Raw genomic sequence first — 12761 nt, 5'->3', positions numbered from 1 at the left:
ATACTTCCTCAGAGAGAGTTTAAAAAAATGTGTTTGATGCAGTTAGACTGTGTATAAACCGCATTCCTAGACTTAAAGCAAGTCACGGATACAGCACTATTCCTCTTACACAATATACCCTTAAACCACAAATATTTCTCTTACACAATACACCCTTAAACCACAAATATTTACATTGCATGATACCTAGAATACTTCATTGCGCTCTATATAGTTGTCAGAGAAGTTGACAAAATCAGAGTGGTGGTGGGGGAAGTTGTATTGCTCTTTTAACCTGTGTGTCTCCTGCACTGAGTTACAATGAGTTGGTTTGCATAACTGCCGGGGAAAAATGTGTAGAAAGAATATGGCTGCGGTTTCAGGTCACCCAGGCATCACATTTGACATATTGGTAGTACTGAAAGGTCAGCTTTCTTTGATGATCCACACACACAAATTTTGCAGCTCTCTGGGTTTTTGGCCTAGAATCTGCACACGTGGAACAGTTTATCATAATCTTAACATTTCAATTTCATGTATTTTCACTACATGCAGCACATTCATTTCTCAAGGGAGAACTCGGTCAACTTCATCTGTGCCACTGCACTGTAGCATCATCCATAGCCTGGTTCCAGCCAGTCCTTTTTGTTCCTCAAAAGTGAGAGGGGAAAGTTTGTTTGGACAACCTGTGTTCCTGTCAGGAAGCGTGGTCTGCCTACTGTTCCCATGGCCGGCCAGGCTTTGCCACTGCTGTGGGAAGAGGGCAGTATTGCTGCAAGTCTGCCTTTTCTTGGCGCTTAATGGTGTCAGGGCAGCCTCTGAACTGGCCCTGGAACTTCTACTTTGGCCAGATACATTCGTTTGCATGATTTAATAAAAAAAAAAAAGAATACAGGGAACCTGCGCAAAGCAGGAGAGGTCCTGGCCTGAAAGTCTACAGCAGCTCTACATGTGCTTGCGGTCTGGGGTGGGAGACCTTCAGAGCTGTGTCCTTGTTGCACGGCTTGGAACGTATGTGAATGACTATGCACTGCGCAAATCAGCAGGGAGAGCCTCAACCCACTTAGGTGCCTCCCTTCCTCACATAGGTTAAAAAATATCTGGCGCTCCTATGATAAAGAGGAGCGCAAAGAAAAGGTTTTGTTCCTCAGTGAAACATTCACAGACACGCTAAGCTGTTTTCAGTTCTAAACCTGTAATCTTGCAAACGTCCTGTACGTAGTGAGCAAGGGTCAGATCTGAGACAGGGTGTGAGCAGACCAACACCGATGTTGTGTCCATGAAAATTCCTATTCAACAGCTACTTGCCTAAATATTACCAGGTGTTAGGTATGTCTTTGCACAGCCCAGAAACTGCTAAAACGTTGGGTGGTTAGGTCCTACCTGGCAACTGAACTGCCTAGAAATTATGTGGAGCAGGGCTTAAGTTTCTAGCGAAGGGCTTAGTCTCCTAAGCAGGCTCAAAGCTCTCTGACACTTGGCTTGCTATCAGTTCAAAGACCTTAAGCACTTTTTGACTCAGGAAATAGTCACTTGATCTCTCTTGTTAAGATAGAAGAGCTTATTCTGGTGAGATTTTAGGTGCCTAGAGGTTACATTGTGCAACAGTAAAGTTTTAAATTCTAATGGAAACAAAAAAATCATGAAGAGAGAGATTTTAATGCATCGCAAGGTTTTCTTTTAATAGGAGCTTTGTTCTTCTGTGAAGGAGAAAGAGTGAGCAAGACAAAATCTTCTTTAGTCAAAATAATACTAACACTAGAAAGAAAGTACAGCTGTGTTGTGTGTGGCACATACCGTTGTCAGAATTTCTGCAGTTGTCTTCTAATTTCCATGGGAGAATGTAACCGGGCCGAGGTGGTCTGGGGTAGGCTTTAAGATATGCTGCGCTGCAATTTGAAGAGTGTCTTGGGACTTGGAACTCCTTGTTTTCTCTTCATTTAGCTGTCTAAAGAAAAACATGGGAAAAATCTGTAAAGTGTTGAACTGTGTTGCACAGAGTAGGAAGCAGCTTGTAGAGACCATCCTCAGAAAGATAAGCAAGCTCTGTGGGAAAACACACATCATCTCACACTGAATAATAATATATCCAGTCCATACTGGGGAAAAAGGAAATGTACAGACAATGAAAGGGGCTAAAGATATAAAAGTTAGCGCTGAGATGTCGTGCTTTAACCCCAGCCAACAACTAAGCACCACCCAGCCACTCACTCACTCCCCCTCTGTGGGATCGGGGAGAGAATTGGAAGAGTAAAAGTGAGGAAACCCGTGGGTGGAGATAAAGACAGCTTAATAGGTAAAGCAAAACCCGTGCATGCAAGCAAAGCAAAACAAGGAATTCATTCCCTACTTCCCAGTGGCAGGCAGGTGCTCAGCCATCTCCAGGAAAGCAGGGCTCCACCATGTGTAACAGCTACTTGAGAAGACAAAACACCATCACTCTGAATGTCCTCCCCTTCCTCCTTCTTCCCCCAGCTCTATATGCTGAGCATGATGTCATATGGTACGGAATATCCCTTGGGTCAGTTGGGGTCAGCTGTCTTGGCTGTGTCCCCTCCCAATGTCTTGTGCCCCCCCCAGCCTGCTCACTGGTGGGGTGAGAACCAGAAAAGGCCTTGACCCTCTGTGAGCACTGCTCAGCAATAATGAAGACATCCCGGTGTTAGCAACACTGTTTTCAGCACAAATTCAAAACACAGCCCTGTACTAGCTTCTATGAAGAAAATTAACTCTATCCCAGCCAAGCCCAGAGCATTCTCCACCCCATGTTCCATATCATTTACGTCATGCCCAGGTCCCACACTATCCAATACATCCTCATTAACCACTACCACCCTTCCCATCCTTTGATATAATACACAGATATAATTGCCTTAGTCTATTGACTGCCCTTGTAAAATGTCCACAAAATGTCCAGTGAGTTCATGTAGTCTGTGACTTTGGGCTCCATCTCTTATGGTGGTCACTGCGGACAGGAGAGGTGGTTGCGTAGAGTTATTGGGCACCAAAATCAGTCCAGGGTGGGTCACTGCTGCACTTGCACTGCTTGTTGTAAGGCTTCTCCTCCATTGGTTCAGGTGGTTCCTGCTATAGTAATTCCTATAACTCAAATCCTAGGTTCCAATAATGTAAAGGTATTTACATTGCAATCTCTACCCCTGGTCCCTTTGGGCCAGGTTATGGGGTTTAATGCTGCAATGAACTCCTCTCCTTGCCATTAGCCTGGCTAACAGCAAGGGGTTTCCTGCTACAGTACTCCTGTAAAATGCAACTCAGATCATGGGTTACAACAATTTAAAGGTGTTTCCATTACAATCTGCACCCCGGTCCCTTTGGACCAGACCATAGAGTTTAACATTGCAATGAACTCCTCCTGTTGCTCCTGCTCTGGCTTGGACTTACCACGGGCTGCAGTCCCTTAGGGGCGTACCTGCTCCCAGTGGAGCCTTATTTATGAGCCACAGTCTCTCCAGGGGTGTACCTGCTGTGGCATAGACTTACCCACAGTCACTTTGAGGTGTGCCTGTTCCAGCGTGACCTTCCCTGTGGGCTACAACGCCTTCAGAGATGTACCTGCTCCAGCATGGCCTTACCCACAGCCACAGTCCCTTCAGAAGTAAACCTGCTCCAACATGGCCTTAGCCATGGCTGCAGTCCCTCCAGGGGTGTACCTGCTCTGTCGTGGGCTTATCCATGGCCACACGCTTCAGGGTGCTCCAGCATGACCTCGTGTAGAGCCACTGATGCTTCGAGGTGTACCTTCTCCAGCGTGGGGTGGGCCACAATCCCTTCAGAGGTACACCCGCTGTGGCACAGACATAACCACGGCCACAGACACTTTGAGATGTACCTGCTCCAGCGTGGGCTTATCCACGGCCACAAATGCTTTGGGGTGTCCTGCTCCCACGTGGATTCATCCCCAGGTCACAGTCCCTTCGACTCGAGCTCACCCTGGAGTTCCAGCCAGTCTGGTACAGCGGCACAGAAACAGCACTGGTGCCCCGGCCATCTGCCAGCCCAGGCGCGTGGCCATTGCTGTTATCAGAATGTTCCCAGGCACAGCAGAGCCAGACGATAAGCAGTACAGCAAGCAGCGAAAGCAAAAAGCAGCCACTAACGAGCACCAGGCTCTAATATACAGTAAGGCAAGCGAGTCCCATGGCAAGCACAGGAGCCTGCTAATAGCTAAACAGCACTAACAGCCATAAATTCGATCGAGCACATTCCAGTCAAACCTGTTGTTATCTCAAGCCACACGTGGGGCACCAAAAAGGACTGTCGTGGTTTAACACCGGTTGGCAACTAAGCGCGACACAGCCGCTCGCTCGCTCGCTCCCCCCCGGCGGGATGGGGGGGAGAACCGGAAGAGCAAAAGTGAGAAAACTTGCGCTCGCTGGTGGGGTGGGGTGAGAAGCAGAAAAGGCCTTGACTCTGTGTAAGCCCTGCTCAGCAATAGTGAAAACATCCCTGTGTTATCCACACTGTTTCCAGCACAAATCCAAAACACAGCCCCATACTAGCTACTGTGAAGAAGCTGAACTCTGTCCCAGCCAAAACCAGCACCTGGGGAGATGCACTTATGTTGTTTGCTGTGGACTGCAAGCTTCAGTAATAAAACAACAACAGGAAAATCGCAGAAGTTACTACAGATTAGTGTTAGAACGAGGCTTTGCTTTGGAGAAGCTTGAATTTTAGCTACCGATGTTGATAGGTGGTGAGCAGGAGACATTTCTGCCGTGGTGATAAGCTCAATTTGGGTGGTCGTGCAGGATCAGTGCTTTGGATTAAGAATCATGACACTATAGTAGAAGAGATTTATGCTGAAGGCATGAATTATATCCCTCTAATTATGAAATATGACTTAATCCAAGAAATAGGTATAGTCTATGTTTTTGTAATAAAGTACATTTTGATACCACGTAAACAATTTGTTACTTTTTTTGCCTGCCTAATATAGTCTCTGTACAGACAGTCTAATTTTCTGATGCAGATGTCATAAGTTGTAATATGAGATTTTGGTCTATTAGAGTAGCGATCGAATTGGATTAGTTCAAGTCTTTACATTCAGACAGTCTGTCAGTACCCCAAATTTTGCACATCTGTATTCATTTGTTTCAGAGAATTTCATTAGTTATTGTAAAGGCTGAATTTTTTGTGGTTCAGTGCATTAGATTTTTCTTTTCTTTTCTTTTTCTCGGCTACGTGTCACATAAAAGGTGTTTGAAGCTGGCTGCAAGGTTGTTTCCATTTATAAAACTGTATTCTTCTCATTACTGCCTTCTTTCTGATGGTATCAGTTTCACAGGTGGTGATCTTTTTCCAATCATGATAACTAGCTGTTGCTGTGATAGGTGCCATTGTTCACAAATGGAGACTTGCTTTTATAAAATAACCTAGACTTCATAGAGCATTCCTTCTTCTGCATTTGCTTTGCTGCTTTTTGAACTTCTTACTTGTATTTTTCATTTAATTTCCTTAGTTTCTTATGTAGACAGTGTAGTAGACCTTTTTGTAATCAAGTATAGGTAATTAAATGAGAGCAAAGGAAGCAAGTATAGAAATATACTTGCGTGTTCCCTTTTTATTATATGTTTAGCTTTAAAGCTTGGCTTCCTCTTACTGATCATCTTTTTTCCCTTTTCGTACTGACAGGTGAACACAGTTTTAGCTGGTGAATTGTATACTGTCAAAAATGAGAGGAATTAAAGTTCTTGGTTTTAGTAAGCGACCTACTACTGAATTTATTTTTTCTCGAGCTTTTCCTCTGATACTGTTGTAGCATAAACGCTTTATGCTAGACGCTATCGCAAACTTTCTCGGGATTTGTGGGATTTTGCTGCCTGCGAGGTAATTTCCCTGGCTGTACTGGTCACGGCAGGACACTTTCCTTATCAACTCTTGGTGCCGCAGCGCACCTTCTTACGCTTCAGATGTTTGGGAGCTGAGTGCTCGAAGTATTTCGGTTTGATCTGCCCTTTGACATTCACCTTCGGGTCACCAGTAATTGAAACCTGGCTGAAAACAGCGTCACAGAAATAGATACTGATGTACAGCATTTGCAGTTGGATGTAGTTGTAAATAAGCTGAGTGGAGGAAGGAAGGAACACAATATTTCCTGAAACGTGTAGAAGAAACATGCAGACTTTAAAGGCAAGTCGTCTTCTTGGGTACCCCCCAAGGTTAAATTTGCATTCGGTTCCCCCCACTAAAACTTACTGCAGACTTAGAAGGTTTCCGATACTCCTCTAACAACGCTGTGGATTACTTTATTTCTTTGGCAGCGCAGCTGTCATCTTCTGAGCCTTAATGTCCGCTTAAATCCCTGAGTCAAGGAGTATTCACTGCTCTTTCTGCTGCCTCATGGCACAGTGTGCACGGTGTGAGGTATCTCCATTCACTTAGCATTTCCTTTTATAACAGGTACAATAACAACTACTCTGACACAAGCAACTGAAGGAGGTAAATGCAGAGAGCTCATTATTATAATTTACGTCACATCAGATACCACCTAATTGGCACCAGTCAATATACTAGTTAAGTTTGGGGTGAAAATCTGTGAATATTATGCAGTCAATAATAATGATGATGATGTAACCTTCAAGTATTGCAGTGCATCCAGCAGCACGGCTGAGTAAGATGTTTTTATTGTGATTTACAGAAATACCGGGTGTGCTGTTTTAATCAATAGTCATTGTTCATAAATCACGCAATAACAATTTAGCCTAACGTTCATACCTGAAAACATTCAGCTCCAGTATTTGTTATTTGAGCACACTGTTATGTCTGTAAATGAGAGCTGAATATTACCCCTGTCTCAGCACGGTGTGCTACTTAGCCTTTTACTGGAACGTGATCGTTTCGTGAATTATCCTCTAGTTTTATGGCACAGTGAAGCAGACTCCGCAGGCACAGCTACCTCTGACTGAATACTGTGGGCGTACGACACGCGGGGCATGGCCTTGCTTTGACGCGTAAGCTGAAAGCGTAACAATTGTATTCGCTGGGTGCTTTTAATTGGCAGGCCTTACAGTGTGAAGCTTTGTCTCTAGGAAATTATAGTCATTTATTAATTGATGAGGGAAACGTATTTTTGTCAGAGAAGTGTACTAGCTGAAGCATCAGAGTTAGCAATATGGGGATCAGTACGCAAGAAGAATTTATGTAGTTGAATAAATGAAGTATGTTGTTTAGTTACAACGGCTGTCGTTTCAAAGTATTTTTGTACATGAACATGTGCAAATACCCCCTTTTTTTTTTTTTTTAATGCAGTCGCTGCTAAAATCTCGGTGACATCAGTGGGAGCCAAGGGCAGCCAGAATCTTGCAGGTTTAGACTCGATAAGTTGTCTTCAGTTAAATGAAGGAGCTCCATCTAGTTTATGCGCTGTCATTTCAGAGTTCATTTCACCTAGTAAATCATGAAGCAATGTTTACTCCTCTGTTTTTTTCATCTTGTTTAATTTATTGTCTGCCCACCGGAGCCGGAGGAACATTTGTGTCATGTTCATCATGCACACTATGGGTTAGTACTCTAGGTTGCCTTACCCAGGTGTACCTGCCTGCTCTCTGTGGGTTCAGAGTGCGCTCAGGTGTAGTATAATAACAGTTAAACGACCAATTAAAATGTTTAGCGTACGTGAGAAATTAGTCATATACGGTGTTGGTTCAGAAGCTGTGGTATAGCAGTTATAATAGCAAAGAAATTTCAAGTGTTCATATTCAAAGTGGAAGATGAAATGCTTTATTATATCTGTGTTATTCCTGAAGAGTAGACCTAGGGTGTATTTAGCACTTCATAGAAGACTCCCAGACACCTTCCAGGTTTCTAGCTATGCTGGCTAATCCTGTAAATATAGATCGAGGTAATACAGAATAGCCTTTTAAAGTAGTGCTGGTAGTGCACCAGAGACAGACATCTTTTGCCAAATGACCGATAGTCCCTTGATATTTTTTTTTTTTTTCATTTTTTTTCCCCCTGAGACACTGATTGTATTTCCATCTTTCTTCTAAAACAAACTTAGTTTAGTTTGCATTTCAGATCGTCTCCCTGTGTGCTGCGTATGATATGGCAATTGGTCAACCCGTGATTAAGTTACAGCCAAAGCTGATGGGCATTAAGATTCTGTAACTGTATATGTCTGTGCTTGTGTTTCAAACTGGCTGCAACTGAATTTGAAAATCTGAACATAAAACCTCAGTGGAAGAGTTTAACTTTATAAAAGAATTTTGAGCTTACCTTGCAGATTTTTAAAATACATATATATATATATATATATAAAAAAAAAAACAAAAAATAAAAAATATTTTTAACTTCTGAAATTTAAAATTAACTTTTTTTTTTTTAATTAACAATAAACTCAGAGGAGGGTTAAGCTGACAAATTTTGTCATGCAAGTGGTGTAGGCTTTGAGGCCTCACGGAGAGTTATGATGGCTCAGTTGGCAAGTGGTGACTAGCTCAAGAGCTATACCTCTGGGCAGAATACTGCATACCTCTTAAAAGAGTATAAAAATAATCTGAACTGTTAGCATATGTAGAATTGATTCAGTTGTTCTTATCGTTAAAGTTGACTGAAAATACTGGGAAGTACAAATTACGGAAAAAGTAATTAAGTTTCCTTTCTTGTTATTTCCTCCAGGTTTAAAAAGTGTTTTACAAACTTGAAGTACTAACTACTGTAAAGATGGAGTGCTAACTATTTTAAAGATGGAGTTTGCATTTTATTTTTTTTTTAAATCTGTTGTTATAGTTCTTTTAAACATACATATCTTAACTACCTGGACACTTTGCAGTAAGGGTTGAGCTTTTTAATTTTCTTTTAACATCTGCTGCTAAATTATTGACTCTAAGAGTTGTCATCCGTAGCAACTTTTTCTAAACTTGTTCGTTTCTTAGTATTTTCAGAACTAACCTTACCATGCAATTATTGTGACAGATGATAATTTTATTTAAGGGTTAGAGCACCGTATTTCACGTGTAGCATATTTTTTACATTCCAAACAGTTGTATTTTCCAAAGTTATTATTTTGGGAAATTTGTGATGCTTATTATAGTTGTGTCATAGTAAATCTTGTAATATAATGTTCACATACTTTATTTAAAAGAGTACCATTATTGTAGAGGAAACAAACTGAGTTATGCTGTACATCTCTCTTGGGCTTCAAAGAGTCTTGGAAACTTGTCTTTTAGCAAAGAATATTGTATTAAAAAATTATGTCTTCATTGGTATGATTTGAATGAAAACAGCTAGCTTTTTATGTGTTTTATTTATGTATTTTTTAAATATGAAAAAAATAGGAGAATAGCATCCCTAACAGAGCAGAAAATGTAGAGAAGAGCTCCCTTGTAATTGGTTGATATTGAAACATGCATAAGCTGCATGTTATTTGCCTTCAGATGTTATTAATCTGGCTTAATTATTTCAAACATGTTGCAGGATAGTGCTTATTTTTCTAGGAAATGGATAACAGTTTTTTCTTGTCAAGATATTAAGTTAGATTTGCAATGTAGAAACCAAATACTTGGATTTCTCTGAGCTAGTATGTTTGCTACGTTTCTGGTTTTATTTTTTCAATAATTCTGCCTGTAGAGGCTGACATTTTGCATTGCAACTGTTTTTTCCCTTTATTACAGAGATAATTGCTAGAGCAGCAGAACTCCGTGTGTTTGCCTTAACCTCTGCTACTAAATCAGTGCCTACTTGAACATTATTTGACTTTGGAAAACTCTTACTTTCAGAGAACGTAAAAGTAAATAATGTGCCTTTATATTTAGGTTTACATCGTATATTTCTCTGTCATTGTCCTCATATTTCCTTTTTTTGTTACTGTAGCATTTAAGTGTTAGTGACAGCTCTGTCCAGGATATTTTGATGTTTCCTTCATTCATACCAAATACAATTTCTGCTGTCTTTTTATTCTTGCAGTCAGTGGTTCTCTGATTTAGATTCCCTCTCGATTCATGAAAAGGCCCTATACAAATGCTGCTTATATTTTCTGCAAAAAATGTCTCCAAGCAATCTGATTATGGTTACTGCTTGTTTTGGCCTTTTTTTTTTTTTTTTTTCTTCTTTTTTTCCTTCTGTTTTCCTTTACACTTCAGGTCTGTTTTGGTGAGTAGCCAACCAGTTTGTGTATGAAACCCAGTACTCTGTTCCTCTTGGAACAGGGCTTTGGCATCCCTCTCCTAGTATCTACTTCCTAGGAGATATCTCCTAGTATCCAGCTTCTACTGGAGCTGCACAGTAGTGCTCATGTCACAAATACAGATTTGCTTGGTTTTAACACATGGAATTCCATGGATAATGACAACATGGCCCTCCCTCCCCTATTTCTTGAAGTTGTCCTAATTTAAAACTTGTTGCAGTAGTTGAACAGCTATAATTTTTACAGGACTTCTTGTATTCATTGCTGTTTGTCAATGACCTCTCTGTTGACATCATTAATTGTGCTTACTGCAGTCTTTACTGATTATGCCTAAAAGAGTTGGATGGATGAAGTGAATTACCAAAAAAATATGCACATTAATTGAGGACATTCGCTTGATAGTAAGTTGGCAAGATCTGTCAGGAGAGCTGGAGACTTAATGTATCTCTTCTATTACTATTTGGTATGATTTAATAGTTTGCTTTCCAAATACATGTAAAACAGGTCAGTCTGTCTCGCTTCACCCAGACTGATGTGAGATTAGCTTTAAGAAGCTGGTTCTGAATGTTTCAGACCCAGAGTTGTCTGCCAAGCGTCTCTCCGCTGTAAGGGTGCATGCTACACCTGAGACATCTTCCGTAGGAGAAAGTTAGGATTTTCCTGCCCAGCTTGTCCCTCTGTCCCCATGCACTTTTAAACACAGTAGTCAAGAGTCATCTTACTGGGTGTGTTAACTAAGCCTTTATATTTTCTGACTTCTATACAGACTCTGCTCTTCAGGTTGTATTCGGGCACTTTTTAGAGGTCAGCTTGGTTGCTGTTATTTATCTTCAGAGTTCTGGGCTTATGCTTTGCCAGAGTGTGACACTGGGGTCTGTATGTATAAACCTTTGGTATCTTGCCCGAGTTTTTAAGAACATTTTAATTAAGCACAGCAGGAGGGCACAGGAGTTGAATTGGTTGGTAACCGTTTACTTAAAAACAAAACCAAACGCCCTCCCCTCAACCACCCCCCAGACCCCCAGCTTCCACAGTTTATCAAAAAATTAATTTTTGATGTATTCCTCTAGCCATCATCGCTTTTATAAGCACTGAAGTATCCCAAAGGATTGGAATTGTTACTCTTTGCCATTTTATTCATATCATTTTCACGCTTAGGAGGGGCTTTACAGTGTGTTTTTTCTTGAACCCTATTCTGACTCTTGTCCAATAGATTCTGATGTCAAACTGGTATCAGAGGAACTATGATTTAGTGCCTTGGAAAGGTAACCTAATTACACTGATGGTATTATGAGAGAGAACAGATACCGTAATAGATCTGTAAGAGTTACATTACAAAACCAGATAACTTCTCCGTTCTTGCTGTAATATTTTGAAGCCTATTATTCTTTTGGAGATTAAACTTTTTGTATTCTCTAAATACTGGTTATTCAACTCTAAACTTACTGTGCAGAATACTGTTTTTATGGGGTGGAAGGACAGTTAAGAATTTCCCCTTTCAGTTGTTAGGCGTGTTCTCAAACATAATGTGGATAATTAGGATTGCAGAGATAGCACAACCCAAATTACTTGTGTGACATTTGAAGTTTGAGTCCCTATGAAGGCTTGGTTATTATAATATCCTTGGATATCAAATTGGAGCTAGTTAAAATAATAGCAAAAGAGCCTCGTCTCTGAGAACATTTTACACTTTCTTTCTCTTCTGAAGTTGAAAAATTATTTTTAGCTAATATTATAAAATTGAATCTGTGCTGCTTTTCTGCCTCTTGGCAAAAGCTTAGTATTCTTAGCAGCCAGAGAAATTCTGCTGCAGAAAGTGAGGATAAATGCACTAAAAGTCTGTTGGAATTACAGGGTTACAGTAGGCAGTAGCTGGCTATTTTTATTATGTCCAAATTATGTATTTTATTGCCCAGGTTACAAGTGTGTGTGTTTTATACTGCCTGACACCAGACATTTTAACGTATCTGAAGACCTTCAGGTATTTCCAGGATAAATAATTCATGCACCCCACCCCTCAACAGTCTCACATGTATTATATAAAACAAGTACTTTATTACTTAATGTTAACCAAAATGCAGCAGAAGTAGTACTTCAAATGGTGGTGTTTGGAGCAAATATTATAAAAGTGTGCTCCATAAAAAAAAAAACCCTAAACTTAAAATGGAGCTTCATGCAAGTAGTAGTGTTTTATCTCCAGAAGTGTCATTAGGGCTGGGTGGCATACAAGTTCAGACCTACAGCCTGCTGCTCTGCCCAAAATTTAGAAAGAATCAAATGGCCGGGAGAAGGGGAGCGAACAGACGCTACACCTGGACCTACATGTTCAGGGTATTTTCAGGTTAATGAATAAGCAGCCTGAGAGAGAGATTAGCCCTGCTGGGAAAATAATTAACTGCTGGTCATTAGTTACTGGAAGTTCCTGTAGCGTCATATTGTGGTGGGAGCTGGCACTCGGTCGGGGTGGCTGCCACGCGTCGGACTGTGTACCTGGTGCACGAGGTGTCATTAAAGCAGTTAACAGGTACGATTTAAGGCAACGCCAGAGGTTCAGGATGTCCTTATTTTGATTAATGTTGTAACGTGGTTTATTGCCTGGTAATTATAGGTCACGGCGTGAATATTTCCTGCTCTCCCC

General features: G+C 41.0%; 1 protein-coding gene across 20 annotated transcripts in view; it reads left to right on the top strand.

The window, feature by feature from the left end:
- CAMK2D (calcium/calmodulin dependent protein kinase II delta) overlaps positions 1–12761 on the top strand; it is a 159342-nt gene that overhangs the window by 52758 nt on the left and 93823 nt on the right. The gene's annotated exons all lie outside the window — the stretch shown is intronic.

This window comes from Pelecanus crispus, chromosome 4, assembly GCF_030463565.1.
Source record: "Pelecanus crispus isolate bPelCri1 chromosome 4, bPelCri1.pri, whole genome shotgun sequence".
NCBI classification, from domain to species: Eukaryota; Metazoa; Chordata; class Aves; order Pelecaniformes; family Pelecanidae; genus Pelecanus; species Pelecanus crispus.
This window is presented reverse-complemented; position numbering and strand designations above follow the sequence as displayed.